This window comes from Schistocerca americana, unplaced genomic scaffold (genome assembly GCF_021461395.2).
Source record: "Schistocerca americana isolate TAMUIC-IGC-003095 unplaced genomic scaffold, iqSchAmer2.1 HiC_scaffold_254, whole genome shotgun sequence".
Taxonomy (NCBI): domain Eukaryota; kingdom Metazoa; phylum Arthropoda; class Insecta; order Orthoptera; family Acrididae; genus Schistocerca; species Schistocerca americana.
The window spans coordinates 1-5,000 of NW_025725966.1; the positions used below are offsets into that span (position 1 = coordinate 1).

The window sequence follows — 5,000 nt, forward strand, 5'->3', positions numbered from 1 at the left end:
GACTGCCTGTCCGCTCCGGTGTGGAGCCGTACGACGCCCATCGGCCGTGAGGCCGTTGGACACAGAACGCTTGAACAGGGGCCGCCACACGCCTACGTCCCGCCTATGCAACTGTCTTGAAAGAGACAGTGGAAACTAAGAAAAGATCACCCAGGACGGTGGATCACTCGGCTCGTGGGTCGATGAAGAACGCAGCAAATTGCGCGTCGACATGTGAACTGCAGGACACATGAACATCGACGTTTCGAACGCACATTGCGGTCCATGGATTCCGTTCCCGGGCCACGTCTGGCTGAGGGTCGGCTACGTATACTGAAGCGCGCGGCGTTTGCCCCGCTTCGCAGACCTGGGAGCGTCGCGGCCGCCTGTGGGGCCGGCCGCGCCTCCTGAAACGTGCGATGCGCGCCCGTCGCCTGGCGGTTCGCATACCGGTACTTACTCGGTAGCGTGCACAGCCGGCTGGCGGTGTGGCGTGCGACACCTCGTACAACGACCTCAGAGCAGGCGAGACTACCCGCTGAATTTAAGCATATTACTAAGCGGAGGAAAAGAAACTAACAAGGATTCCCCCAGTAGCGGCGAGCGAACAGGGAAGAGTCCAGCACCGAACCCCGCAGGCTGCCGCCTGTCGTGGCATGTGGTGTTTGGGAGGGTCCACTACCCCGACGCCTCGCGCCGAGCCCAAGTCCAACTTGAATGAGGCCACGGCCCGTAGAGGGTGCCAGGCCCGTAGCGGCCGGTGCGAGCGTCGGCGGGACCTCTCCTTCGAGTCGGGTTGCTTGAGAGTGCAGCTCCAAGTGGGTGGTAAACTCCATCTGAGACTAAATATGACCACGAGACCGATAGCGAACAAGTACCGTGAGGGAAAGTTGAAAAGAACTTTGAAGAGAGAGTTCAAAAGTACGTGAAACCGTTCTGGGGTAAACGTGAGAAGTCCGAAAGGTCGAACGGGTGAGATTCACGCCCATCCGGCCACAGGCCTCCGCCCTCGGCAGATGGGGCCGGCCGCCCGCGCGGAGCAATCCGCGGCGGGGTCGTGTCCGGTTGCCTTTCCACTCGCCGCGGGGTGGGGCCGTTCCGGTGTGCGGTGGGCCGCACTTCTCCCCTAGTAGGACGTCGCGACCCGCTGGGTGCCGGCCTACGGCCCGGGTGCGCAGCCTGTCCTTCCGCGGGCCTCGGTTCGCGTCTGTTGGGCAGAGCCCCGGTGTCCTGGCTGGCTGCCCGGCGGTATATCTGGAGGAGTCGATTCGCCCCTTTGGGCGCTCGGGCTCCCGGCAAGCGCGCGCGGTTCTTCCCGGATGACGGACCTACCTGGCCCGGCCCCGGACCCGCGCCGCTGTTGGCTCGGGATGCTCTCGGGCGGAATAATCGCTCCCGTCAGCGGCGCTTCAGCTTTGGACAATTTCACGACCCGTCTTGAAACACGGACCAAGGAGTCTAACATGTGCGCGAGTCATTGGGCTGTACGAAACCTAAAGGCGTAATGAAAGTGAAGGTCTCGCCTTGCGCGGGCCGAGGGAGGATGGGGCTTCCCCGCCCTTCACGGGGCGGCGGCCTCCGCACTCCCGGGGCGTCTCGTCCTCATTGCGAGGTGAGGCGCACCTAGAGCGTACACGTTGGGACCCGAAAGATGGTGAACTATGCCTGGCCAGGACGAAGTCAGGGGAAACCCTGATGGAGGTCCGTAGCGATTCTGACGTGCAAATCGATCGTCGGAGCTGGGTATAGGGGCGAAAGACTAATCGAACCATCTAGTAGCTGGTTCCCTCCGAAGTTTCCCTCAGGATAGCTGGTGCTCGTACGAGTCTCATCCGGTAAAGCGAATGATTAGAGGCCTTGGGGCCGAAACGACCTCAACCTATTCTCAAACTTTAAATGGGTGAGATCTCCGGCTTGCTTGATATGCTGAAGCCGCGAGCAAACGACTCGGATCGGAGTGCCAAGTGGGCCACTTTTGGTAAGCAGAACTGGCGCTGTGGGATGAACCAAACGCCGAGTTAAGGCGCCCGAATCGACGCTCATGGGAAACCATGAAAGGCGTTGGTTGCTTAAGACAGCAGGACGGTGGCCATGGAAGTCGGAATCCGCTAAGGAGTGTGTAACAACTCACCTGCCGAAGCAACTAGCCCTGAAAATGGATGGCGCTGAAGCGTCGTGCCTATACTCGGCCGTCAGTCTGGCAGTCATGGCCGGTCCTTGCGGCCGGCCGCGAAGCCCTGACGAGTAGGAGGGTCGCGGCGGTGGGCGCAGAAGGGTCTGGGCGTGAGCCTGCCTGGAGCCGCCGTCGGTGCAGATCTTGGTGGTAGTAGCAAATACTCCAGCGAGGCCCTGGAGGGCTGACGCGGAGAAGGGTTTCGTGTGAACAGCCGTTGCACACGAGTCAGTCGATCCTAAGCCCTAGGAGAAATCCGATGTTGATGGGGGCCGTCATAGCATGATGCACTTTGTGCTGGCCCCCGTTGGGCGAAAGGGAATCCGGTTCCTATTCCGGAACCCGGCAGCGGAACCGATACAAGTCGGGCCCCTCTTTTAGAGATGCTCGTCGGGGTAACCCAAAAGGACCCGGAGACGCCGTCGGGAGATCGGGGAAGAGTTTTCTTTTCTGCATGAGCGTTCGAGTTCCCTGGAATCCTCTAGCAGGGAGATAGGGTTTGGAACGCGAAGAGCACCGCAGTTGCGGCGGTGTCCCGATCTTCCCCTCGGACCTTGAAAATCCGGGAGAGGGCCACGTGGAGGTGTCGCGCCGGTTCGTACCCATATCCGCAGCAGGTCTCCAAGGTGAAGAGCCTCTAGTCGATAGAATAATGTAGGTAAGGGAAGTCGGCAAATTGGATCCGTAACTTCGGGATAAGGATTGGCTCTGAGGATCGGGGCGTGTCGGGCTTGGTCGGGAAGTGGGTCAGCGCTAACGTGCCGGGCCTGGGCGAGGTGAGTGCCGTAGGGGTGCCGGTAAGTGCGGGCGTTTAGCGCGGGCGTGGTCTGCTCTCGCCGTTGGTTGGCCTCGTGCTGGCCGGCGGTGCAGGATGCGCGCGCCTGCGCGGCGTTCGCGCCCCGGTGCTTCAACCTGCGTGCAGGATCCGAGCTCGGTCCCGTGCCTTGGCCTCCCACGGATCTTCCTTGCTGCGAGGCCGCGTCCGCCTTAGCGTGCTCCTCCGGGGGCGCGCGGGTGCGCGGATTCTCTTCGGCCGCCATTCAACGATCAACTCAGAACTGGCACGGACTGGGGGAATCCGACTGTCTAATTAAAACAAAGCATTGCGATGGCCCTAAAGGGTGTTGACGCAATGTGATTTCTGCCCAGTGCTCTGAATGTCAACGTGAAGAAATTCAAGCAAGCGCGGGTAAACGGCGGGAGTAACTATGACTCTCTTAATCTGGCCAAGTGGCGGCGGTGTGGCTGCATCCGGACTTGGCTTTTCGAAGTGCGGTCTTGATGTAGTCGTGCTGCTGCTGCGAGGTGCCTTCCTTGGGTTATAGTTACAGGGAGAGTGATGCGCAATACATGGGCCTAGCCCTCTTAGCCTCTCCTCTCCTGCGGTCTTCTCCCCTTCTCGTGGGCCCGCTGATTTTTGCAGAGTGGAAGACCGCACCAGGGGCTTGGGGGGGTTACCAGCCCCCCCTCGCATTATCCCTTTATAGTTGGGGGCAGCCGACAAGAAACAAGAGATGGTGGCCCTTCCGCTGAAGGTGCCACCCCAGCTACCCCAGCACCTATCCGGCCAACCGGCCGTAACGAAAATGCGATAGTTTGTGTAGCTCCCTTTGCTTGCAGTGAGTGCCACCGCACTTTTACCACGAAGAACGGTCTCGGGGTCCATCGCCGCCGCCAACACCCTGCGGCCGCCAACGCTGAGATCGTGACGGAGAGGCATCGCGCGAGGTGGACGGAGGAAGAAGTCCTGTCGCTCGCCAAGGCAGAGGCCGAACTGTTCCTGGAGAGGGACGCCCGGTTCTTCTTTGTAAATCAAGAACTTACCAGGATGTTCCCCGACCGAACGCTTGAGGCAATCAAGTGCCGACGGCGGCAAGCTGCCCACAAGCAGCTTGTCCGCCAATTCATGGAGGCACTTGAGATCGGTCGGGGTGAAGAGCCGGCGTCCCGCCGTGGAGCAGCGAGCTCGCTGCCTGACGCGGGCGAGGCCGCTGCGCCGCCCGTCGACGCAGCCGAGGACTTCGCGGCCGACACCACCGGGCCGCCGCCGGAGGGTCCGACTGACGCCGCCATCTGGGAGCATTTGGCGGGGCTACCTGCTTCCGCCCAGCGTTTCTCTGCCCTGGATCGAGTCATTGGTCTGGGGCGGGGCACGCCGCCCGATGTCATCCTGGGCATGCTCCCGGATGCCCTTGCGTCGGTCGGGTCCAGGGGGGAGAGGTCGATCACCAGGACACAGCGGCCGCGCCAACCATCCAAGCGGCCGCCTGCCGCCCCGCCGCTGCAGAAGCGCAAGCGGCGCCGCTGGGAATACGCGCGGACACAGGACGCCTTCCGTAGGTCGCGTGCGCGTTGCGTGCGCGGCTTGCTGGACGGCACCCTGCTGCAGCCGCCACCCGACATCCCCGGTCTGCTGGACTTCTGGGCGGACCTCTTCACGAAGAAGCCGATCTCCACCGCCGGCTTCATCCGTGACCGCCTTCTCCCGCACTCGGAGCCTGTCGCTCCTGAGTGCCTATGGGGGCCGGTCACACGTGAGGAGGTCGCTGCTGCCTTGCCGCCCAGGGGATCGGCAGCCGGGCCGGACGGCCTGACTCCAGCGGAGCTGCGGCGCCTGCCGCATGAAGTCCTGGTGAAACTCTTGAACCTCTTCCTCCTGGCCCGCGCCCTCCCCGAGCGTCTGCTTCGCGCCCGGACGTCACTTCTCCCCAAAACGGCTGCACCAACATCCCCCGCTGACTTTCGCCCCATTACGGTCTGCTCGGTGTTGGCGCGGACCTTTCACAAGGTTCTCGCGTCACGCCTGATGCGTGCATGTGCTGTGGACGAACGTCAGCGGGCATTCATC

At 62.3% G+C, this 5,000-nt stretch overlaps 1 non-coding gene and 1 pseudogene across 1 annotated transcript; both read left to right on the plus strand.

Annotated features, from left to right (window-relative positions):
* Positions 1–147: 147 nt before the first annotated feature.
* Positions 148–302, plus strand: LOC124576600. The gene has a single exon (XR_006972535.1). It is a non-coding gene; the product is annotated as a 5.8S ribosomal RNA (ribosomal RNA).
* A 188-nt stretch (positions 303–490) lies between these two features.
* Positions 491–5,000, plus strand: part of LOC124576640 — a 7,964-nt pseudogene continuing 3,454 nt past the window's right edge.